Below are 27,383 nucleotides of genomic sequence, written 5' to 3' on the forward strand. Positions count from 1 at the left end.
AGATAGGGAAAAGTGAATATGTTTGTTTTAGGCAAGTGCACTTCTTTGCTTTAAACTGTCATGAACACTTTAATCTTTTTATATTTCCCATTTTACTTGAAGTCTGTATGTAAATTGAAGATATGTAAATTGAAGATATGTATGTAAATTGAAGATATTAATTCTGTGCAATTGCACAGAATTAAATGGAGAATGATATACAAAGAGAGAAAAGTGAAAGAGATTTTGTAGAATCACGTCCTTTAGTTAGAGGAGTCTCATACTTCTTTACTTAATTTCTTTCTGTTTCAAGTTGGAACAAATCCCAAGTTTTTCCTGAATTTTTGTTATTTTCATTTTGTGTTACACTTCGAATTTCAGCTGGTTCTCCAGAAATGCCAGAGGTTCCCCACTACTTGGGCTTCAGTTTAGGATGCCTTTGAGTAGGGACCAGGAAACAAATCTATTTGTGTGTACATGGGTTTTCCCCATATAAAAAACTCAGTATATGGGTTTTCCATTTACTCCCATGAAAGAGAATTTACGGTTTGTCCTCCTGAGTGTTTTGTGCATCGTGTCCAGATCTCAAGTCATAGAAATAAATTTCTATAATCTGTTTTTTATTTTTTTGCTGACTTTTTCTAATGTCTTTGTAGGGAAGAATAATGCTATTAAATAAAAATCCATGAAGAAAATATATACATATGTGGAATTAGATACTTTTCTGCATTGCAGTAGCAATCATAAAAGTTACAAGTCCTCCTCCTTCAGCTACTTTATTTTATTCCTTTGAAATAAATACTAAGAAATCATTTGTAAAATATAGTAAAAGAATGTCAGGATGAACCCAGATGTTGAGACATGCCAGTGTCAAGACCTCTGCCTCTCCAACTTTTAACTAGTTACTTAATTACTTAACAGTTTCTGGTTTGGGATGACAGACAGCTTTTAATCAATGTCAATGTATTACTTGTTCCTGTCCTATCATTTCCCCACTAGTTTCTGATGTGACAGCTTATCAAATGCCTGGGTGAAATCCAGATAGATTGCTTTCATCACCTTTCTATCAGTTTGGTCACCCTTTCAAAGAACTCAGGTTAGTTTAGCAAATAAATATTGATATTCGGGATTTTTTTCTGTCTGTCATCCTCTAAGAAGCATACTCTGTTTTTCTTAATGAACGATACGAATGTTTTGCCCAGAGGACAGATTGGTCTCTAAGGAGTTGCATTTTTTCCTCCTGTTCATTTCTTGAGTGGAGTGGCTAATGTATTTAACCCTTTTCAAGTTGCTGGTCTGTAACAGCACAAGCTTCATCAAGACAGTCTATTTCTGAAGGTCCAGGTGGATGCCACTCTGGTACTGGGGATAGAGGGGGGGAAAAATCAACTTAAAAATAGGTCTGTTTGAGTATACTGATGATTTTTTAAGCTATGTCACCTGCTATAGCAACTTCTACAGGGAAAGCCATTTGCAGTCTCCAATATGATTACAACTACCCTTTTGTTGACTAACTCCTTCAGGGGCTTTTCTCTGATACATGCTTACTCCAGTCCTGTAAGACTCCTATGCAAATTTATGGAAAGTTCAATGTTAACTCTTCTAGTGTTGAATTATTGACCTGCTCTCCCATGCAAGGGCAACAGGCCACATGACCTTCTTAGGTAAAGATGAAGGCTTGATATTACTTCTTTGACATAAAGAAAATGCATACATTCTGCTAATGAAAGGTATTACTTGGAAATTAGTTCTGTAATTCAGTTCAAGTGTGTGGACATTAAATAACTCTCATAGTACAGAGTCACCAGTCAGAACCAATCTATTCATTTCCATCCTTTTATAAGTAAGGATCTTTTCCTACTATTTTATCCTTTGGTTTTTCCTCTATTTCATCCCATAGAGAAGAACAAAATTTAATATAGTTCCTTAGATGTGGATTTAAATACATATATGAACTGGCTTATTTAATCATCCGTGCATATGACTAACTGTATAATACCTGCCAAACCAATTAAAAGATAGCACTGTCAAAGGAACTTGGCAGTATGTGATGGGGATGGGGGGCGGGAAATAAGAATAAAGACATAGTGCTCATCCTGCAGAGTTTCTATGGCTGGTTTGCATGTCTGTTTCCCCAGGCAGCAGGGAATGCACACAGCACTGGATAAGATACAGTCCTTGAGTCTGACAAATGACACAAGCAGAGTTTTAAGATCCCTAATTACACCCACTATACTGTATTTCTGTAAATAAGTTAACTTATTTTTATGAAGGAACAGATATAGAAAAGTTATACTCATTTTCTATATAAGGTAAAAATTATAATATCGAGGCAGTCAAGGCTTGCCTCCCATGTCCACATCCTCAGCTCACTCACAGTCTATAATTTTTTTAAAAATTGCTTTATCTTTATATCCACTTTTTTTAATGACAGTGGTACAAATACAGACTGGATCTTCCTCTAGTATTTAGTTCCAAACAATGACTGTTGTAAAAGCTTCAAAACTTGGGGGGAGGGGGTGAAAGAGGGACAAACAGATTCTTTATCCCATACATGATTTGTAATTAGCAATTGTACACTGCTTTGGCATCATTAGATGGAGTGAGTCTAAAAAGAATGTTATGTTTCTCCTGTGTCACTTCAGCATGATAGGATTTACTGTAATGCTGAACGATAAATTTTAGTAGCATCTTTCAGTGCTAATTAATTGTAAATGTTACTCTGCAAATTATGTCCTTTTCATGGAGGCAGGAAGGGTTCTGTGTGATTCTAGTTGCCATGTAAATAAAAAAGAATGAAAGACCATGCTACACTTACTCCCAAAAGTCTTATTGAAATTGCCTATTTTAGAACACTGATATAAAATGTTATGTAATTGAGGTAAGTGTTAATTCTACTTCAGTGGACATTTCTGACACAAGTCTCCAGGGAAATCCAATCCCAAATAAGAAATGAAATCAGCTGCAAATGAGGTTCAGCTTTTTACTGTGCTTTTCCAAATACAGATTATCCTTAAATACAGCCCCAGGTTTGTGGCATCCAGTGTACTAGCAAGCTATGCAGATTTTACGTACTGCAGCAGGCTGCCATTCAGAAATAAATAAAATGAATAAAGTGCAAACTCGAGCTTCTCTCCATGGCAACCACTGCATCGCTTGAGCTTTGTGCCGCTTCCTGAACAACTGCACATTGGAAAATAAGACAGCAGCCAGCACAGGGAAAAATAATAGGGAGAGGCACATAAAATCCGCCCAGGCTGTCAGGCACGGTCTTTGTATAGACTGTTTAGGGCTGCATTTTTAACTTTGTTTCAGTATGTTCTGTAGTAGATTTTAGTTTCTCCTCACTGTGGCAGGGGGGACGGAAGATGGGAGAACTAAAGCTGGGATGATACAGACTCTTCTTCCCTGCACTGGCCTCATGCAACAGCCTTGCCCCACTGCAACTCTGGTGGCAGGAGGCAGGGCAGGAGAAAGGACAGGCTGCCCCTGGGTATTTCCAGAGCCATCAGTATCAGGGCACTGCAGCAGTTCTTCCCAAACACATATGGAGCTGCACTTGAAAACGAGCCACAACAGCCAGGCAGCAAAGCAGGTTGTGGCAACAAGTAACGCAAGTCCCCGAACATAGTAAGTGGCTAAACTGTCCCCTCTGAGGACAATGTTCTCTCATTAAAAATGTCCTCGAGAAAGGGCCCCAAAACATGGCCGGGTGCTGCCTGATGGGAGGCCAGGTGGGAAGGCTTTGTCCAGTTCCAAGTGTTCTAATATTCAAACCCCATGGAGGAAATAGGAACAGTATTTACACACCTACCCCAATCCACTTTACAAATTTCCAGATAAATATGTTGGAAACAGGTAGACGTCAAGATGCATAAGCATGGGCTATGCTTTTTTACAGTTTTGCACTTTGAGCAGAGACATTCAAGCATGACTGGAAGACCAAGCTGCTGAAAGGGCCAGACTTGCTTTGCATTCAGAGCACTGATTTCTGTAGGAATAGGTTGGGAGTCCTCTAGAAAACTTCTTGTCTCACTGCAGAGATGTGATTCCTATGGTGTTTCTGATACTGTTCCTTCTTAATAAAGTTCATAGTGGAATTAGATACAGTAGTGCCTCATGCAGTGTCAAAGAACAAAGTTCATGACCCTCAACTCCACCATATGGAGTCTAATAGGTTTCTCTGCTAAAGCGTTCTACATACTCATCCATATTAGTTTTTTGGTACTTGATACTATATGAGAGATGGAAACTTTATATTCGGACTTTATAAGTGTACACCAAACAAGTGTACATAAGTGTATTAAGTGTGCATTTTGCACCTATATATATATATATATATGCACGCTTCCTTAGCCCATTTCCAAACCTAAAAATAAAAGCATTTTCAGAAGTGATTGTTTTAAATCCATTTTATGTTATATATAAAATGTTAAGCCCGTTTCATATTATACAAGCATTTTCTTACACTTTGCAAATGTGCTGCTTAGAGAATTGCTAACTTACCAGCACTGTGACAAACATCAACCAGTACTCAATCAGGAGATAAGTGACTATTGAGAGAATTAATGAAAGGATGAGGAAAAAAACAACTCTCTCCTTTTTAGTTAGGAATAAATTGACTATAAATGTCTTTGCAGAATACTTTCTTATCAGATCAGCAGGTCAATTTGCCAAGTGAATGTCCTAGTCACTGGATTAGAGAAACACGCTCTTCAGGGGTCACTGAATCCTTAATTATTTAAACAAGATGAAACAGCTCCAACTAAAGAGAAAATAACATTAACCTGCTGTTTAGGGTACTCAGCTGTCATTGAGAGATGTAGAGTCACGTCCCTGCATTAAGGCAAGCAGCGTATAGACACCAAGCAGGACATCTCACCATTTGCCTTTTAGCTGTTCTTTAATAACAGTGTCTACATGTCAACTTCCTCATGAAAATTTTTGAATTCTGATTTTTGCCCCAATGAAGATTAAGACCCAAGCTTTAAATACTTTAAAAAGTATTATTTATGAAGAAGAAGAAGCTGGCTAGCTAGACATCCTGATTAATTTTCAGAAACAATTTTAGGTCTTTTTTTTCCTACTGAATATGCAAAATTTGGTGGATTTAGTCAATTGAATTTATTAAGGGAGTGTAAATACGTCTGTATATCACTGGGACAAGGGGAGGTCAAAAGGCAAAAAAAAATGTCAGGAGGAGAATAGTCAACAATATAATTTTACTGATGCTATTGTCTGGCAGCTACTTGGGAATTTTTTTTCCAATTTAAAGGAACACCTTCAAGGCTGCAGTTTCTCTGTGGCCCATTTTCTATAGGCAAACACTGAGCGGTGCTCAAAACGTTGCTCTTCTAACCATGCCTTGTACGAGAGATGCTCTCTGCTGGATGAACTGCTGCACTTAGAGTCAGTCAAGGTCTCTTCTTCTTTGTTGGACTCCTGTAGACTTGGGTAAAGTGGCAGCCTGCTGGGAAAAGCAGAGAAAACAGTTGAAGACAGTGCTTGAATGTCATCCCATTACCAGTGAGGGCTATTCAAACATGTGACTTCCTTGTTTCAGGTCATAGCTATATGGTACTTTTGTACACATAATCAAGTACATATGTCCTCCTTAATACAGACATTTTAGAAAGCTGTGCCATTTAGGCTTATTTAGGCTGTACATTTTACAGGCTGGCTGTGACAGCTCTGTGCTATAGCATAATTCTTGAGAGTTTTTCTAACATAATTTCTTGGGGGAACACAAAATAGATAACATAATTAGGGTGGAGCTTATGGAGCTTTTGAGATGCATGTAATAGCAGGCTCAAGATGTGGAAACTTTTCCTTTTATTAGTGTGAGGGCCATATGAAACTCATTGACTTCAGAAAGAGCTGTATTTTTATGTCCAAAGGTAGATTTGAGACTTCAAGACATAGTTTATGTGTGTTATCCTCATATGGTTCCTGGAAATCACTGTAATGGGTGTTTTACAGAGATATGTACAAAAGCTCAAAATCACTTCAAAGCACAGTTACTCTTTGAAGTATCCAACTAAGACTAATCATCTTATCAAAATTCGAAGTGACACATTGAAGTAGCCATTTGGATGCTGTATCAAGATAATAAATGCTCAGAATGAGGCTTACTTTATATATCTATACTGCTCTAATGTCTCTGCAAATCACAGACACATCTTGAGCCACTTTTAACTAGTTTTGTAAGTGCTCGTTGCAGACCAACCATTGTAGACTACAGCTTTGTGGGACTTAGTCAATACACCTCTTTATTTGTACCCTGTGCTCAGTGTTTTGCAGCAGCAAAACATCTGGAAACACCAGCTTGGAGGAACTATTGCTGATTGCAATGTAATCAGAAACTTTGTGGGAAGTTGAGGGAGCCAGTTTTGGTTCTGGGTCTAAAACACTATTGTCTAGATAGACCCAAGGTTGTTCTGTCCTGCTCCAGGGCAAATGAAAGCTACTCGAATGTGTCTAACAGCATGCTGACCCTAAGCTAATACAGCTTCCCTTGCCAGAGCCTTATTAGCTCAGACTCATCACCATGCTAATTGCTTTTCATATCTTACAAACATAAGCTACGCAGAATGGACAAGTGAACACATGTCTGCTTATAAATAACTATTCAGACACTAAATGAGCCAAATTGTCTGGTGGAAATGGAAGTGAGACACAGACTCTTCTTGAGTCCAACTGTTTACTCTGGTTTTCCTATAAAAGCCTGAATACTGTGTGTCTCGGAATGGATGTGAAAGGAATTTGGAACACCAAATTACATTAGCTGAGTTTTCCTCTGGTTCTTTTTCATCTCCATGGAAAGCATACCAAATCTCAGGTTTCCACTTGGCATAAAAGAGCAACAATAAATCCTTTGGTGTGATTTGTCTGTTGAAACAGAGAAATAACTAGAGACTGTTTATTAGTCTGTGAAGAGCAACCGACTCATTGTTTCTGTCTTTAATGGTTCTTTTGTGTTCATAGCTTATCTGAATACTGCGTTAACCAGGGATTCAGGAGACCTAGTTATTAATGTAGCCTGTGACATGACTTCTGGCAACAAAACATGACTTCACTGTTTCCCAATTCATAAATTATGAATAGTGACACCAACTACCAACTATTCCATCAAGAAATCTGATATGTAGTGATGACGAGAGGTATATACTAGAGAGAGCTATTATTATAATCATTATTTATTTCTTGGTTAACTGAAAAATAATTGATGGCTAATATTTAGTGCATTTAAGTATTAAGATAGGACATTTTAGAGATATCTTGAGAGGGCTGCTCAGTGCAAAACATTAGAAACAGAGTTTGAGGGAGTAAATTAAATAGGTGAAAAAATGCCTACCTTGTGTCTCCGGAGGGAATTTTCTACTCCCTGCCTAGTACAGTATGTTCGAGATGAACAAAATTAGTGACAAAATGTTAGATCCTGAGGGAACATTAGTGCAGATCTGAGATCTAAATCCTTGGACTCTTACTTAAGCAGAAATATGATTAGATCCTGCTTAGATAGAGAGGTGGATTTATATATGTATGTAGTCAGACCAGCTTTGAGAATCTAGATCCCCTTGTAAATCTAACCGTGAAAGAGAATTCCCTAAGTTTGAAATAGGAACTATTATTTGTCAAAATGATTGCTTAAATTCTGGTATCTCACATCTGTGTTAGTGCCAGAACAAAGATGTGAACCATATTTCTTCTCAGAATCAATTCATAGTCAATTATGCACAAATATGTGAACTTCACGAGAGTAATACAAGTGTATACACAGTCATGCACAGAGAGGAAGCAGATAGGACTTAATGCCTGCAGAAGAGGAGACTAATACACAGAAAGTTTCTGAGACCCTTTTCATCTTTGCAGCTTTCAATCTTATATTTCTATTAGAGAAGAAAATGTAAGAAGGAAAACCAAAAGAAGGAATTGGTGGATGAATTTTGAAACAGTATGAAGTGTAGTACAGATTGCCTTTAGCTCCATGTTAATGTTTTTCACAAGCCAAAACGTTCTTTTTGCTAACAAGTAAAAAAGAAAATCTCATAAATGAAGGTTGGGAGGAGAGAGAGAGAACTACTTCATTTCTTTCGCAATAGTTTGGCAACAGCTGTAGTACAGTTGAGTTCTTATAAGTGTAGTGGGAAAAAGCTCCACCATTAATGGTAATTTATCTTATGTTGTTCTCCAGTCTCTGACTATTAGCTAAGTGCTTTGTGCCAAATGTAATAAAATAGCCAGATTTCTCATTATAGGAAGCATAAATTGCTGAAGGCGAATGTATTATGAAGAAAACTGTTGGTGTCATAATTGTGCACTCCTGTCACTAAATTGCATAAAATATATACATTTATGAATATGCTAACCCTCAACCCATTTACTGGTAGAGTAACTGGAAGAGTGTGCACTGGGAATGTTTTATTCTTTTTGCCATTTTTATTGCTACATAGCCTGTAGAGATCACACATTACAATATATTTGAAAAGTATTACAAATAGGTCAGTATGCCACTATTTGCCCAGTCACAGTCAGACACTTGTAATAATATCATTTTAGAAATTACAGAATCATTTGGGCAATAAATTAAGTTCTTATTCGAGAGAAATAAAAATAAGTCAATGTAAGTTAGGCTTTTGTTAAAAATATGAAGTCAGATGGTTTTACTGATGAAACACATGCTTATATACAAATATTTTAAATGCTTCAGGTGATAGTCATCAAAGAAATACTGTCTAAGATCATTTCAGCAGTTTAATATTAATAAGTAGCTAGCTCTCACACATTGAATTTAAAATACTATTTATTATGAAAGTCATTACATTTTGGTATTTTAAAAACAGCACTTGTATAATATGAATAACTTGGGCTTTGGTATCTCCAACAGGAGTAGTTCCTAACCGTAAGAGTTAAAACATAGTCAACCAATCTAAATTTACTCAGTTTTAGGATTGTTTACAAAACCCATGATGCAATTATCATGTATTAAATAAAATGATGCATCAGAAATAAATTTCCCCAAATAAGAAGACTTGAGAAGATGTGGATAGGGTAGAAAGAAGGACTATGGAAATTCAGAAAGAGGAAAGGGAAGAACTCCAAATTCTTCTTGGTCACTGCCAATAAATGAGTTCTGTGTTGTTCAAGTTACCGTCCTAGTTATGAGGAAGGAATTTGAGATAAAAGAGATGAAAAATAGAAACCAGAGTTTCCATCCTCAAGAAAAATGAAAGAAGAGAATGAGACACATTGAATGTATCCACCAAGTATTTTTAGTGCTTCCCAGCTCTCTGTTGGATACTCCACCCATCTGCATGCTAGAGGGACTTGCTTTCCCCAAGCTCTTGTTCCTGTACATCAATAGGAGCTGGAATATGCTCCAATCCCAGTTTTAAATGAGAGACACCGCTCAGCTGACCTATGCACCCAAAGCTACCTGGCCTTAAAGTTAGCCAATATGCTAGAGCAAAGAAGAAGGAATAAGATTGCATGTACAAATTAAAACTGTAGTTTCTTGATTTATCATTCAGTTCTTTAGCTTCACTTATAATTTTGAAATCAAGAAAATTACTCTGTTCTTTTCCTGTCGATATGTTTTGAATGACCTTAGGTAATGCTGGCAAGCACAAATGTCTTGGACAAAACTTAATTCAGGATTGAAATGTCAAATATATGTGTCTACAGGCAAACTAGATGTCTAAGTTCCCATGATAATCTGTGAAGGTCTCGTCACTGGGGCCTCAACTCACAGTACAGATTCCATTTGACTGTATTGAATGAATCCTGAAGTATGTGGCAGCTCAGATGCCTAGGGCACATGTAGATGCCTTCATTAAGTGTGTAGTTATTATGGGTGAATTAAATCTCACCTATCATTTCTTAACCAAAGAATAACAAACTGTAGCCAGATGTTTAGGAATTTTTTTCCTTAATACATCATGGCTGTAAGAGCTGTTGCTGCTCTTAACATTCCAGCATAGGGTAGATATTGTATCTACATCTATGCAGAAACACTCCCAGGAATAGTGCTGGGCAATGAAACCATGTGGCATGACACTTTTCTTAGTAAATGTGTCAGCCTCCAAAACTTGCATGTGCACATGGATGCAAGCATAGCAAGTATCCATTAGAAATGGCAGAGATCTGTTCATCTCCCTGCAGCATTCTGATCCCACACCACTGCTGGCAACACTTTAGGACATTGGTTTTTTGCTAGAGGCTCAGACAAAAAACACGCAGCCGACCAATCTAACAATTTATCCCCATATCTGACTACACATCCAAGCCTGGGGATGTTCCTGGGCATTGTTTAATTTATTAGTGTACTTATAGCTTGTAGGTAGTACTTCATCTATATATCTTGCAGGCGTTTCCTTTGAATCCAGCATGATCCGGCTGGACTGGAAGAGTGTTACAGTGCTGTGAATAAAATAAAGCAGTTTGGTTTCAGATGAAGAAAAAAATCCACAAACATCAATCCAAGAAATCAAGAAAAGATGTTCATATTGCTTTGTTTCCACCTATCTTCCACAGCTTATGATAACTCACTTATTGGTACAATGATGCAACATTTCTCAGGATTTTCTAGTAATGCACACAGAACAAGTGGCATGAGAAGGTGAATGGTGCCATAGAAACAGAATTTAGACATCACCTTGAGCAGGATGGTAGCGTAGTGTAGGATTAACAAAAGCATATGTAATAATGTTAAATACAGTCTAAATGTGAGTGATTATTACATGGAAATAGAAGATAACTCAATAAATTTATGTTTGCCCATTTTTCACCCCCCCCAAAATCTCTCTCACAGGACAGTGAGATATGAGATTGTTATTCTACAGTGCCATGCCTACTGACTTTCAGAGGTAATGAGTATATTTTGATGTTGTATTTGAATACATTCTCAAGTCATATTTCTTTTCATTGTTTTTACAGTTAGTTTAAAGTGTGCTGGAAATCTCTCTCATCATCAACTTCAGTGCAAACAAATTATGACAGCAGATAAAAAACCAATAAAACTCAAATGGTCCTATTCAAACAGCCTAGTCCAAGGAAAACCACTAGCTTTTGTAATAAAATATGGATTAGGTGAATAGCAATGTTTTCTTAATACTTATGTTACCAGCTTCTCTTGAAATTACTTCAATTTAGAAGAAAAGTAGGTTGTTTTCCTTGTTTCATTCTTTGCTTTGCATGTTACCTTTTCCTCCAAGTGTTGCTGAAGCGTTGCACCTACCAACAGATTTTGGCATCTGTGTGCTGAATCTAGTCTTTATGTTGCAATGTCATTACTGGGAGCATCTCCCTGCATGTTTGAGATTCTCCATCTAGCTATTCTGGTCTATAAATTGCAACATTTTGGTGAAATAAAATTCTGTATTATGAATTTCCCTAATCATTTTGAATGAGCTGTCACAGTATGCTAGGATGCCTAGAATGGACGCTTTAGGATCTAGGACATGAAAATTAAGCCAGTTTGTAACTAGCAGTTGCTTGGTATTTTATAACCTTCATATTTGAAATTATTATATTTATGAGACTGCAAGCTGGAGAGGGGCAAACGGAGATCAGGGGAGGTGTAAGGGCATGAACTGTCTCAGTGTGTGGGAGCAGCTGCTGCCGTGGGAGCTGTCCAGCAATGGCGAACAGGTGGACGGACACACAACCCTTCCATGAGCGTTGCACATTCCATCCCACTCCATTCCACTTCATCTCAGCACTGCTTTCAGTGGACCTATTGCAGCCACTTTGTCAAGGAAGACCTGAATAAACTCAGAAATAGAAACTTATATGTCTGAAGAGTATAGCTGTATTTCGTGCTACAGAGATTGAGTAGCTGAGTCAGAAAGACTGTCACTTACTCAAGGTTCCAAATCAAACCAGCAGCAAAACCAATAAGTTCCGTATTCACAGCCTTCCCTCATTTGCCCAGATGTTGCCACTTCACCGTTCTTTTCTCTTTTTTCTTTTTTCTTTTTTTTTTCCCTCAGAAATGTAACTGCAGTTGTGAATTTTAATTCATCTCATTTTGAAAGGCCAGGGCATGAGAGCCTTGACATGCACTGGAAAGCATGGCCAGTGGTATTACCTTGTCTCTTGTAAATTGAGAATAGAATATTGAATTCAGTTTTGTGTATTAAATTAAATATTTATCACAAGAAATTTAGGGAAAAGGATGTTGAAAGGTCAAATTTTCCATTATGGTCTAGCACAGAAAGGACAGCACAGATCTTCAGAGAATAGCTGACGTAAAAATACTACTTTATTCTTAACCTTGCCCTGCAGACTCTTCATTTATTTCAGCAAACTGCATCCTATTGCTATTCAGACCCTTAGTTCCATTGACATTCACCTGCAAGAGCAATATTTCACAATTTCTACTTATTGTTTTTCCTTTCATTAATTCTTCCACACTTTAGATGTGCTTTTTCCGCATTCTCAAATGCCTTTCTGTGAAAGTGAGATCTTTGCAAAGGGAATTATGTAGCTTTTTCCACTCTCTGATTAATTGTAACAGGTGTTTTCCTTTTAAAAATTGTGTGAATCTTCCCCTCATTCCTACCTGATAAAAGTTAAAACTTTTTCTGAAACTTTTATGTGACCTCTCTGCAGCCTGAGATGGCTAGGAAAAAACCTGGAAAATATCTTTTGCAGCTTTCTAGTTGCTCAGCCATACATAACTTGAGCCTCCAAGTTTTTTAAGCATTTCAGTCTTTCAGTCAGTGCTGTGTTTGACTGCTGTCCATCCTTTCTTTGCATTTGGTCATTGTCATCAACTCATATTTGGTTTTAGGAATGAAAGAACCTCTTCATGAAGGAAGAGATCTTTTATCATGAGTTTCTTTTCTAGCAATTAAAGCAATGTTCTTCTTCTCTTGGGTTTCCCTTTGCATATTTCTATACCTTACAGGGTATGATTAACCTTTTTTTTTTATTTTATTTTTCCTTTAAGGTCTTGTAGTTTGACTTGTTCATGTTACTTTTATCCACAAAGAGCTAACGCCTCAAGTCTGGCATCTGGTCCTTTTTGCACAAAACAAGAAAAATGTAGAAAATCATCTCCCTGTTACAAACATATCACTCTCCAAATAGAAGAGAGAATGGAGATGGTGTGCACTGCAAATATGCCATCATCAGAAAAGGAAAGCAGAAGCTGGTCAAAAGGCGGTCAGAAAGCAAAAGACAAGTTCCAGGTTTTTTTAGTACAGTGCAGTCTGCATGAATCATGAAGAAGAGTTATCAATAAGAATGCTAGAACAGTAAGGAAAACAGAGCACTAAAATGAAGAAATGAAAAAGGGAAATTAATAAAAAAGGTCTGTGAATTGAGCACATTTAATCTCATTTACATTTTAATTTTGATGCACAGTGATGGAAAGTCGGATGTAAAAAATTTGTTATAACAGAAGTAGACTCTAAGTAAGTAGTGACTCAGATTAAGGGTATTCTGAAACCTACTCTGAGATCTAAGAAAGCAGCAATAGCAAAGATTATTATTTGTCAGTGAGTCATTTCTAATGCAGAATATTATCTCCCTAATGTACTTTTTTATGGACTTAGTTACTTGGAAAACAATTTAAGCAAAGTTTAAATTTTTAAAAGCTGGCTTCAAGGCTTGTTTTGTTTTTCTCACAAAGTTGGCTTTGCGTAGAAAAAGCAAGACATTTGGCATATCTGAATACAGAGGTCTCAGGACTCCAGCCATGTAGTAAACTAAATTCTATTTTTATTGCGAATGATTGAAAGCAGAAAAACAAAAAGCAAGTGTTAGAACTTTGGAACCCACACAGAGTCACCAAAATTCACATTAATTCAGCAAGGAGAAGCTGTTGCCAAATGAAAAATATGACAGGTTCATTTTGGCCAAACGTGGGGTTTTTGTGTGCCAGTCACAATGTTGATACTAAAAGATACCTGAAACTTAAAACTAATGGGGAAAAAAAAACCAATTCCCTGCAAGTTTTTAAAAGTTACTTTTTAACTTTCAGATTTTTTATCAGATTTAACTGATTTTGAGTTGGAAAGTCCTTCCAATTGTCTTCAGTTAGACTTTTAATAACTAAGAGGTAAGGTTGATATCTAGTCTTTAAGTAGTCATCTAGATAAATAAAATGAAACACAGAAAGACCCTGTGTCCCTTAGATCAGATTAGGTTCAGTTACATGTACTTCTTTCATGTCCCATGTACCTTAGTGTCCATCTGTATTTAGTTCTTTACCCTGGTGAAGGAGATAGACTGCACCACATTCTTCTGTGGTACAGTGATATTATTATTTAGAGTAAAGAGGTAAACTGATGTCTCGCATAAGCACTGAGTTACCAGTCATCAGATTCTGTTAATAGCTAAGGAAATGTTAAAACTTCTTTGGTTCTTAGACTTATACTAGTTCCTTTTAAAAGACATCCTTACTTGTATTCAGCATTATTCTCCACCTTCTTTTTCTACGAATACACTTTTCCGTTTCCTTTCAGACAAACTCTGATTTATTTTTTTTCAGAAGTTGCAGTTTTTTTCCTTTTTCTGACACAATACATTTTTTACACAAGTAAAATCTATCTAGGCATTACAGTTCACTTCATGAAGGATATTTTAATTCTTTTTAATTCTAGTTCAATATAAACCCCTCCAAATTTCAAATTTTTCAACTAGAAAAATTCTACGAGATCGGGTATTTCCTGTTCCAAGTCTGTCTTAGAGCTCCAAACACTGCTTTGCTCTGTCTCTGGGCTACAGCCGCACTCCTAAAGAACAGAGGAAAGGACCCAAGAGAAGATGAATTTGTTGCTGAATTCTGGTGAAGCTTTGTTGAGATCAAAATATCTTCATAAAACATCTTGACTCCAGGGAACAGGAGCCAGAAAATGCTGCCTATTTTCTGATCAGCACTGGTGTTAAAAAGATTCCTCTTGGTTTTGCCATGAGGACTTGGCTTTTTGAAAGTGCTTTATTGGTATGAACTATTTCTTTTTCATCTCCTCATGAGCTGTCTTTTACCTCATATGCTCATATGTTTAAATGCCAGGGAATGTTAATTACTTACAATTTAATAAGACAATTAAGGCACAGCATAAATACAAAGTCAGAATGCCTGTTGCTTTTCTCAGCAGACAATTGATAGCTTTGAAATACTAACAAAAACCAAGCTTTAGACATACAAGGCTATTATAGGGCCTATTATTTAATGTAGAGGTCAGTTATGGGCACATATTGAAAAAAAATTGTCTTCATATAGAAACCACCAAGAATAATCTGGAGCCATAAGAAAAACAATAAATATTTTTTAAAAATCTAAGAAGGAAGCTAAGGAAGTGGTACATGAAGTGAAATCTCAGCAATGAAAGTAGTCTGGACATTTAATCAGGATGATGAAAGATCCTTCCAAATATCTTCTGAGAGATTACTCCCCTTTTTTTTTTCCTTCATGTCCATGGAAAATGGAGAAGATTGAGCAAAATATAGAATTTATTAACGTGATTTACCAACAATAGGAGAAATATATTGTTGGCTAAAAATGTTTGGACTAGTAGTGGGAAGGACAGAAAAAAATACGGTAGTTGTGAGAAAGACTCTTAAGATGATAGAGACAGTAACAGTGTAATATATAACCTACAGTGCAACATTTTAAACATTTCAGACAGGAAGGATTCTGGTAATATGTTTTAAACGTGATGCTCCTGCTTAGTATGCTGGGTAAAGATTTTTTGAGTTTGCACCTGGCAAGAAGGCAATAGGTTTCTACCACTATATCTGTAAAATTTATATCTGATAATCTGATGAATCGTGATGTAAGGTAGTTTTATTTTTCAGCCTGATGTTTTCCTTTCTATACATGTATCATGTTCCTCCTAATTATGGTCAAATGGAAAGAAGAAAGGCGAGAAGAGTAGAAACAACTGAAGGAAGCATCAGTGGCTGCTTGTAGAAGTTTCACAGATAGTCTTCCACAGAGTTTACAACACATGACATAATAAAAACCACAGAATAAAAAAATTTATGGCACTTTTTATAAATTACAGACTGAAACATTGAAATTACTTTTATTCTTATTTTCACATGTTCTGTTTAATTTTAGATGAATCTCCAGGGGAAATCTGATTCTTGTAAATGGAAATAAATATATATGCCAATTAATGATGGCTTTTGGATTCAATATATATAGACAGTGCAGTCCTAAATGCCACTGCATTAGCATGTCCATTTATTTAATATTAATAGTAGGTTAGTGAGTTCATTTCCAGAAGTTCTTATGTGTATATTGTCACAATATTTACTCGCCAGTTACATGAATCATCACCTATGCATGTATCATCCTACTTATGGTGCCCAAATATTTGTTTCTTTATTGGTTTTATTAACTTTTCTAATGCCATTTCCTATCATTGGAGCCATTAGTTTTTATTAAAAAAAAAAGAAAACAAACCAAAAAAAGACTAGGGTGAAAAATTCTATGACTGCAAGCATTTCTAGGTTACATCAAGGTGTCCTAACTTTCATTTGACAGCCTTGCTGTCCCAGATTGTGCACTTACTTCATAAGCTATTTTCAATAATAACAATTCTTCTACTAAGTATTAGAAATACCAATACTATCAAATTACTAGCAGTAACCAGTAGAGTAAGTCTAGTATTAAATACTTCTTTCGTTACTTATACATGAAATCTAGCATTGTAGCACCAGGAAACCATGCCCTGATCAATGCATACATATAGAGGTGCTGTAAATTTATGCAACTAGTATTGATAATCTATAACCTCAAAATGAGCAAATAAGAGGAGAAATTAATACAACACACAGATTGAGCAATGATTTACAGATATGGTATTAGTTCTGTGTCTGGGAGTTCTTCAATGAAGTTTTTCTTGTTATTTACAACTTTTAATTGGAATTTTGAGAAGAAGAGAGATGTTGCCAACAGAGTCCAAACAAATGAAAACAACTGTGAATATTTTAGAACATCCTGGGTCTACTGGTTTCATGTGTGCACAGCACCAGTAGCATAACTTAATGAATGGTGAAGCAATCCCTGTCATGCTGTCGTGGATAACATTATCCATGGACGTATGTATCCTGCCATCAAGTGTGATTTCCATTAATTAGTTCAGCAGATTGGTTGATGTAGTTAGCTCCAGTACTGATGGCAACAAAGCTGCCTTTGTTCAGGCTTCCGTGAAGGTTTAACCAGGATTCTTGGTATTCTTGGTGGCTGAAGCCTAAGTTGCTATTGCTTAGCAACTGGTATTTCTAATCAGATTAAAGTTACATGTGCTGTAATCATTCCTAATAGAAAGGCATATGATCTTGAGCAAGTCTGGGTATGTGTGTGAGAACAGAGGGCTGAAGATGGATGTAAGCACACGCAACATGTGAGAGATGGAAAACTACTGGAGTGAGCTTGATAGCGTAGGAGGCCCTACCTTCACTATCTCAGTGATGTAGTAAAATTCAGGGTGGTGGAGGGGGGATTTGAGCATAATATTGTATCTTTTTGTACCAGTGAAAGCACTACACGAAAATATGTCATGTTCTATTTCTTTCAAAGGTGTCAAATTTTAGTCACTGATAATTCCCTTTTTATCCATAAATCAGAAAACTTTACATGAAGTTTTGTGGAGAAAAAATCCTTCTCCCTCCCTTTTGTGGAATGAGCTTTTGTGGAATTGTTAAGGCTGTAAGATCACCAAGTCCAACTGTCCATTGAGTCCAATGATGATTGGTGATGCAAATGATGGTAATTTCAAAGTAAGTGTGGAGGACACTCAAACAGGTCTTATTCTGTGGACTGAACATTTGAACGGAAAACGCTTTTTCAATATCACAGAACTTGTAAGGATTGCAGGTTTTCATGACTGCAACAAAACTAGGTAGTGGCCTGATTCCCAGCAAGCAGCCAAAACACCCCACAGCTGCTTGCTCACTCCCTTTCCTACGGGACAGAGAGAAAACAGAAGGAACGTGAGAAGATTTATGGACCAAGATAATGACAGTTGATAAAGGAAGTAACAGGTGTACATGGCACCAAAGAAAACAGAGGAATTCATCCACTACTTCCCATCACAAGGCAAGTGTGCAGCCACTCACTGGAAAGAAGGGACTCAGTACCCATAGCGATGACTTGGGAAGACAAATGCCATAACCACAAACATCCCTCCTTCCTCCTCCTCCTCTGTGCAGGCTGACATGAAGAAAGCAAGCTTCATCCCAGCCAGTCCCAGCAGAAGCTGAAACTTTTCTGTTTGCTTTTTCCATTTTTTTTTTTTTTTTCTACTGAATGGGTTAAGAGGCATATGACCACTAGTGGCAATATGAGAAACTCAAACACATTTTTCTGCTTTTTTTATTCTACTTGACATTATTTGACTTTTGGCATGGTGAATCATCCTCCCTCTGTCTTAACAAATGTTTAACCATTTAAATTAATTTAAATAGCTCCAAACCCCCCCCCCAAACTAGACAAGAACAAGGCCAGAACATCAAGATACTTTGAATGTTTGATCAAAGTGAGGGACTTGGTTTCTAACCCCAAACCTGACCCAGATAAAGTAACAGCTGACAGCTGATTCTCCTATGCTGAATCATTGTCAAAATTAGCAAGTTCTTCCAAGGCAGATTTACATTTCTCTTTTACTGGAAGAGGAAACCTTCATCAAAGCAGAAACATTCCTGCAAATAAATTTAGGTCTCAATGAGTTTATATTTTCTTAAAATAGGAAAAAAAATGAAAAAAAAAAGAGGAGGAAAAACAACACCAACAAAACCCCCAACAATAACCCTCTTCCCCACAAATGTACTTACCCATCAAGGAGTAAGTCATGAAAACGCTCCTCAGGAAATCCAAAAGGATGGGATGCATAAATAAGGCATGCTTACATGTTGCCTTTTAAATAAGAGACTGCAGTAATGAGTACAATACATGTAGCCATCAGTGCTACCATAGGCGATTATCTGCACTGATGTGATGGGAGATGATTCCACATATAAGAACTGAGGGTGTAGCAGTCAACTTTAACCCATTAAATGCTTTCAATACTGGAAACTGATGACTAGAAAGTCATTGATATATGCTGCCTGTCAGGATGGTGTCTTTTTGCTTATTTGCTTTTAGCTGCCCTTTTCACACAGTCATTTTCTTCCTGCCACCTGTAAATGCATGGTGTGTATTCAGTGCCTTTGCCATTTTCCTTTGGACTGACTCCAAATAAAATTTAACCAATGGAAGGTCTTTTATGAACAGACTGCATAATTCAACTCAAATTAGCTTTTTGCTCAGAGGCCAGAGAATGAATACAAAAAGTTATATTACTTTCAAAATAAAGTCATTAGTAATCATTAAAGCAGCAACCAAATGCAGACAGCATTACAGCTGCATTAAAAAAATGGAAGTGGAAGTCAAACATTACTACTAATCACTGCCATTGTCCCGAAAGAGCAGACATTAAGCACTGATTTAAATTCATTTTAAATCCCATTACTGAGAAACCAAATTGCTAAAATTGTGGAGGCCTTACTCATGGATTTCTATAGAACAAAACCAGCTTTGCACTCTGAAACACTCGCAAATGTTCTTAAGAGATACCAGAATGACAGCCTAGAAACTATATCCAGTTGCATGGGTGAATAATGGGCATGTGGAGGAAAGATTCCCAGTACTGTCTTGCTGACATGACTTGACTCTGATGGGGTGAAAAGTTGACAGGTTATTTTATTCCCCTTGCCCTTTCATTCTGAAACAACAAAGGAGAGATGAAAGTTTTGTCTTGATGGACACCTCTTCTGTGGGAATTGACAGAATTCGGTAATTCATTTTCAGCCAAGGAGTTTGTCACTACCAGTCTGGGCTTGATTCGAACATTGCATCAGAAATTAAAATCTCAATATTCCATTTGCAGCTTCTGGTCTTTCTGATGACCCTATTTATGACCCTGTTTATGGGCTTGAATAAACAAAGATATGGAGAAGCAAAATGACACCAACAGTAATCATTTGTTTTCCATTTGTAATGTGAGCTTTGAAGACCCTTACACAAGCCTTTCTCTTTCTTCTGCTGATAATGCAGCCATGGCTGAAATAACGGAACTATATGTAACATCCCAGCAAATGTTTATGGATGTCCTAAACAGTTACTAGAGTCAGATGGTGAAAAAAATGGATTGCAATTGAAAGATACTGTTTTCAAGGTACTGAAACTGCACAGATGTAAATTAAATGGTATGTTAGCTTTCTATATATTTTGTGTCTGTGATTGCCAGATCAAAATGAAGGCCCTGCCACACCACTGTGTTGCAGAAGTTTAGTAAGTCACCTTGTGTCAGCTGAGCCTTGGTAACTGAACTTATTTACACCGTTATACTGTTGGCACATATGATCTAAGTCCAGGTACTTTTACCCCCAGGCAGATGGATAGTTACACCAGCAGAGCTGATATTCTTAAGCACATTAAACCATCCAAATCTGATCAAGCATCTAAGCTAATATTATTAAACCCTTTTTTTGTTGATTTTTTCAGCTGTGTGAGTTCTTCCAAAGAACAAGCTGGATGTATTCCTGATCACAGATTGTTGCCAGGGCAGGAAAAGGCCGGGCCAACATCTGTCCAAAGCACCTTTAGTGTGTTGCAGATACAGGAGAAGAAAGAGTCCATTTGCATAATGTCAATGACCTGGGCTCTGCATGGGTATTTGCCCACATACAAACCTCAGTGAGAAGTTCTTGTAGTGAACAAGGTCTGGAAAGTATTCTACTTTGTGGCTCAAGGAAGATTAGCAGCACTTAAGGTGGAAGAACTTAGGTTGTTCCCCTCCCAGTGTAGCAACTACAAACATAACTGCAGCTAGCAAGGTGACCTGAACAAATTCCATCCTTGCTGAGAGCAAATATTTGTATTCAGTTTCTCAGTTCCTTTTTAAGTAATCTTGACAGTCTGGCTTAATGTCATTTTGCTTTAGGCCCTGAAGTGAAGAGCCTGGCAACCCAGCACTTCCCTTGGTCCCTGGACACATGGCCTGGACAGTGATCAGTCTAGAGCTGCCCACTTCTCCCCATTAACAGTAGAAGACAAGGGTGCACAGGGTCCCAGATGCTTCAGTGAAAAACCTATCCTTGAGAAACGAAATGAAAATTTAATCTCTTCTGGGGAGATCAGTCTAGCAAACTTGAGGATTAGGAACTGGCCAAGCATCTGTACACCTTTTGCAGCATCCTAAATATTCATTCTGTTCACCCCACAATACACAGCTTATAATTTTGCTTTCCGATTTCAGTGGCCACACACAGAATTGATTCTCCCTCAACTTCATTTCTGCTTGCGTCAGAGGGAAAATCCAAATAACCCAGCAGCTGCACAGGTTGTAGTTGAATGTCGCAACCAACAAACAGAAAGGTCCACCTCAGCCCCACTGTAACTGGTTTTAAAATGTAATGAGTCACTGAGACTGTGTATCCTAAGCAATCACAGAAATATCTGCTATATATTACACAGTTTTTAGAGCAACCAGAGAGAACCCGAAGAGGGTTGCACCCACTGTGCAGAGTGCTAAACAAATGCATTAGTAGGAAAGCTCTCCGTGGTGAGGTAGTTGGCAGAAACCTTTCCTTTGTAAAGCACAACCTTCCTGAAACTGAGGCTGTTTATGGGTCAGTTCAAAGCAAATTCCTTCTTAAAGTAAAAATGCAGGGGAAAAAAGAGGTTTTTAAGTGTAGAAGCATCCTATTTTTACATTTTTAGAAGTTTCATTTTTCTAGCTTGAACATGTGCTGCTTCAGATCTCTTTTAACTTGTGAAAAAGACCAAAACTGCATGAAATTAATTTGAAAATATAGATGTTTCTTTCACTTTTGATTCTCCCTTAACAATTTTATTAATTTTAAGTTATTTCTAATGTGTACTTTTATAATTTATAGTTGAAAATTGCTGTGGGAAGGGCGAAAAGTTTATTTGGTCTTTCCAGTTATTTGCAGTCCTTCTCAAAGACCTTGTGGTTTAAATACTTCAGTAGAGCAGCTAGTTGGGAGTAGACATGCATGCACAAAATCCTCAGGTGAGCTTCAACCTGTGATATATTACTTGCACCTCAATAGGCTGGAAGAAGAGGAGGAAAAAAGAGAAAGGAAAGACTGGTGAGGGAGGGTTAAAAGGAATAAGAAGAAAAATAAAGCAGATCTATGAAGGAGATGGAAAAGAGAAGGATATGAGACAAGGGAAAGATGAGAAAGATGAAAGGAAGCAGATGAGAGAGCAAGTCTTGCTTTGCGATTGCATGGGAGGGGGAAGGGAGGGGAACTAATGACCAATCACTGGAAAATGCATTAAATTTGAGGGATGAATCTGAGCATAACTTCAGCACCATCCACAGGATGACGAAAACAGGGCAAAGAAAGGAGGCATCCTGATCCATCACTCTTTGCCTGCTACGGTATGATTCTTTCTAGGAAGAAACCTTGTTGTGGTTATTGCTATTTTTGAGAGAGAAAAATGGTTCATTTATTAGGTACTGCATTTCATATTGCTTAAATCACCAAAAGGAAGCGACATATTATACATTAAATAATCGTATTTGCTAAATAAGAAACCCTACCAGCTGTCAATCATACCACCTCAGCATTTAGGTGTTCGCAGAAATCCTCACTGAGATCCTCACAAATTGACTTGTGTAGGAATGAAACCCATAGGCATCATGTTTCCAGTTATATAGAACTTCATCATCTAATGTCAAATGGCCTTATTGGGGGAGATTCAAGACTGCAGCTACTAAAGCTAATTTCCATTTTTAGTGGAATTGCTGGCTTTGCCCTCACATCGCATTGGGGTCAAAGGGTTTCCATGCTAAATGTCTCCTACCATGGTAGATCAGTGTAACAAATGCAGTTGTTCTGTCATGTTAAAATATCTTATTTATTGAACATTTGAAAGATGGGGACACTGCTCAGACTTTTTACTCCATAAAACAAATTGGTAAAATCAGAATACCATGACCACTAGTAATAATTGTTGTATATCTGGTTGTGGTTTTTACCAAAAAATAAAGTAAAATACAATGTGAGCATATCTAGTTTTAGCCCGAAAGTGGAAAGGTTAAAAAATCCATGTTCTTTTAAACATAGTTTAATATTAGAGATCTCAGTAATTTTTAAGGAGAGTCTTAAAGAAATGCTTTTCTTCAAAATGAATTTGAAATATGTTGAAAACTAAAGGTTTTTCTGGGGTATCCAGAAGTCTTGGGTTCGTAGAATAAGGATCATGATTCACAATAATAAGAATATATTTTTAATATTCCTACTTTTTAATATAGAATGTTTGAAATTCCTCTCACAGATGCTGAAAAGCAATAAAAGGTAAATAGCTCAATTAGGGGCTTGACACAGTCATTCAGCTGTGAAAAATGCAGGAAGAAAGGGCTTTTAGAAATTTCTTAGACTCTTTGAAGCATGTCATGGAGAGCCATGTCTGAACACGATGTCTTGTCACTGACTTACTCTTTTTTTGCTTGCAGTCACTTGATAATTTTGTTATGGAGAGGTAGAGTTATTTAACTGAATTAGTCATTTAAATTCTAGAATGACTGAAAAGTGACTCTGCTTTAAGACTTCACAGCATTATCTAACACATTTTTCCATTTATTGCTTGAAGTGGGACAGGGAAGAGGAACTTGCAGATCTTTGGGGTAAAAAGGATAAGGTACCTCTGAAAGACTTCCAAGAAGCAAAATGTCCCTGGCTGGCTCAGACAAGGCTTCTGTGGGGAACCAATGCCTTTCAGGGTGATCACCACAGTAGTGCTAAGGCAACCCGTGTTTTGTGGATAATTTGCATCTGCCAACAGCTGGGATGCAGGAGTTACTGTGCAGAGACCAATATGATCCCTGACAGCTTCAGTGGTCCCCTGCAATATACTTTATTTTATTCTTTTTCCAAGACAGTATGTGAGGGACACAGTCATCTCCTTGTCCCCGATTTATTGTGCTGTGTGCCTGGCTACTCCCTCTGACAGCTGATGCCTGGTTTCGTAGTCCTGCTGTCTGAAACTATGCTGTAAAAAAGTGGACAGGGTGAATGAAAGCAAGAGATCAGAAATTCCTTAGTCCTGCTCTTCAAGGGGTGGGGAGGGTTGTTGGGTTTATTAGTCTTGGTAGTAACCTAGGGATTCTTCAATATTTATTAGTGTAATATATAAGAAAAATATGTTTGTGTTTGGAAAGCGAAACAAATTATCTCTCTTGGGCACAATTTAATATGACTAATGAATTCTCTAAGTTATGAAAGGGCAGATGAAAATATTAAAAAATAAAATAGAAGAAAAAAGCAGAGAACCACATCATACCACAGGAAAAAGCCATACTGTAAAGCCAATTGAACTTCTGGCCTCTGTGTCTGAAAGTGGCATAGCAGAGTAACAAAAATTTACAGAGAAGAGTGAGAAGGATGATGAAAGATTTAGAACAGCTTTGCCACAATAAAATACTAAACAGATTGCTTCCTTGGTTTGGAAAAGGAAGGAATAAGGAAGGGATATGGTAGATGACTACACAATTATAAATTATATAGACATAGTGCATAGGGTTCAGTGATCCATTATTTTTCACAACCAAGGAATAGAGGCACCTAATTTAATTATCAGGCATCTTGATAAACAAACAAAAAGGAAATTCTTTTTCAAATAAAGCATAATTAAATTGTGAGGTGCACTGGCACAGGATGCAGTAGAGGCTATCAGTATAAATGGGCTCAGAGAAGATTAGATAAATCCATAGAGGATAGATCCATTGATGACTATTAAAAATTATGGTCTAGACTAAATTTCTGTCTCAGGAAGTCCCTTAAGTGCTGATTGCGGGAAGCTGGAAAAGTATTGTAGGCAATCTACATATTTGCCCTGTTTCCAGCAACATCCATTTTGGGCCAGTGCTGGAGCCAGCATACCAGGATGAGCAGATCTTTGCTGGACTCATCAGCAACACCTGTGTGTCTGTATGTCTGTGTGTGTGTGAGAAAAACAAGAACAAAAAAAGAGAGTCTGTGATGAGAAAAGCAAAAGCAACTTAATTAAACAATGACTTCCTCTTACTGTTAATATTTTTGCACAGGCCTCTTGCAAAGGAAACCTCGATAACCTTAAATCTGATACTATCATCTTTAATATTTATTTCAATCAGAGTTTTCCCTACCCGGCTGTGTATTTGTTGCTTCTCACATGCTATCAGAACAATGCATGAGAATATCATATTGACAATACTGCCACCTGGCCTACGTCTGTCATGTCATGACTAGGCTTTGCGAATGAAGATTTGGGAAGGGCACTACCCACGTTTGTTACAAGCGCGTTGGTGGCTAAAAGGCCAATACGAGATAGACACAGCAGAAAGACTCCTTAGGTGGTATATTTGGCAAGGCACGAATCTTTCTGTGTTGTCTTTTCTCCTCAAGAGTCATCCTGCGTGCGTTCTCAAAAGCATCAGCAGTGTTATAGATGGTGTGTCTCCAGACCTCCTGACTGGAGGCCAGAGTAGACCAGTTATGATGATCAATATGGCCAAGGCTGAGATGTTGTTTCAGGGAGTCCTTGTATCTTCTCTTTGGGGCTCCTCTCTTGCAGCAGCCAGTGGCAAGTTCACCATAAAGCAAGATCTTAGGGAGGAGGTGGTCCTTCATCCTTGAGACGTGCCCTGCCCATCACAGCTGCGTTCTCATCAACACGGCCTCAATACTTGTGCCTGCTGCTTGTTCTAGAACAGATGTATTGGTCACATACAGTGGACCAGTGGATGTTTAGGATTGTACGGAGACAGTGTTGATGGAAGTGTTCTAGAAGACACAGGTGGTGGCGGTAGATGACCCATGATTCAGAATCATATAAGAGAGTAGACAGCACTATGGCTCTGTAGTAAATTAAACAGTGCCAGAAAAAAGGTGCAACAAATAGGAATTTGATTATTTGTAATAGTGGTCAGCGAGGTCCCTGTCTTAGTTTTAAGCTTGGCCAACTAATTTTCACTGTCCCAAATAATTCCCAGGGGATTAGCATGGGCAAAAGACCATTCCTCATCACAGTTTGGATGAAGCCAACCTGTTCTTGAAGATATGGCTAGACCACAACAGTTGGTCTCACGAGAGAAGGAGCCTTCACCATGTCTAATTTACTATATAGATGTTATAATATTGATTAGATGTAACCTTTTGAGGATTAGACGAGGAAATTTATAGGTTTGCCAGAAGTGATTTTGGCTGCTCGAGGAAGGTCTGAACCAATCCAATTAGCTGTCTCCCAGGAGGGGTTAGGGATCCATAACAGGTCGCAGCCATGCAGGCATTTGGTCATTTCCCTTAGGTCAGGACCAGCTTCATGACAATTATGTCTGTTATCATGACATAACCAGAATAGACTGGGGATATCTTTGGCTAGGGTCAAAGGCCACCTGCAAGAAATGCTTTAATTGCATAGTAACCTAGTGGACTTTGAGGTACAGGAGATATCTCTTCTAGATCTCTAAGTATGTCTAGTCTGGGAGCAGTGATTTTGTTTTCTCATATCATGGAGTGATATGGTGAGTGGCCTGTATTCATACTCTGTACACATTCTATGATCTGTAATTATATGATCAAATGAAATTGCAGCTGCAGCTTAATTCATATATTTTAAGGCCCATGTTTTATTTCATCTGTTGTCAGACAATATAGCAGACACTATAAGACAAAACTAAAATACAACAACTACCACAGGGAGCTTGCAGGCTGAAAGAAATGTACATATAGAAAAAAAGTTGGTGTGTGGTCCAGTGTGGGTTAATAATAAATAAATTAAATTCCATTGAACTGAGAAGTTCCGTATCAGTTCTAGTCAGTCTTGCTTTTATATTGTGATGGAGAAGGCAGATAATTGATTGTAAGTCTTGCTGATGTGAACGTTTTAAAGTATGTGAGCAACAAGTCCACTGAGAATGGGACCTATTTTGTGGATGGATAGGTTGTGGAAGAAGTACAGTTAAGAGATGGAAACAGCATGCCTGGTTATTAAGGATAGAATGAATGCATAAAAAATGAGGGCCAACATAAAGGCATATCTTGGTGCAAGACTTTGCAGGTGAAGAAACAGAATTTAAACTGATATGTCATGTCAGATAGTAGATTGACAGGTTAAAATTGAGATGATAAAATTTGAAGGATGGGCAAAGTGATTATTCATCCCTGCCACAGAGCACACCTTTGCCCAGATTTGGCCCATACCAACCGGTGCTTCCCTAGATAATGTCTCCTTAGCAGGGTATGGAACAGCACAAGCCAGGGCACACAGACATTCAGCCTGTTCTGAGGACAAAAGCTGTGCCATGCCAGCTTGATCTTGGGTGCTGGCCTGTGTCATTTCCCACTGTGCATGTAGTAGCTTCAGGGCTGAATGAGCCGTCTGGATCTGTCAA

The 27,383-nt window shown here is 37.7% G+C and overlaps 1 protein-coding gene across 14 annotated transcripts in view; it reads left to right on the forward strand.

Moving 5' to 3' along the window:
* The window catches only part of DLGAP2 (DLG associated protein 2), a 455,335-nt gene that overhangs the window by 321,409 nt on the left and 106,543 nt on the right, over window positions 1-27,383 (forward strand). The gene's annotated exons all lie outside the window — the stretch shown is intronic.

This window comes from Manacus candei, unplaced genomic scaffold, assembly GCF_025592945.1.
Source record: "Manacus candei isolate 608988 ecotype Guabito, Panama unplaced genomic scaffold, ASM2559294v1 h1tg000011l, whole genome shotgun sequence".
In the NCBI taxonomy this organism is placed as follows: Eukaryota; Metazoa; Chordata; class Aves; order Passeriformes; family Pipridae; genus Manacus; species Manacus candei.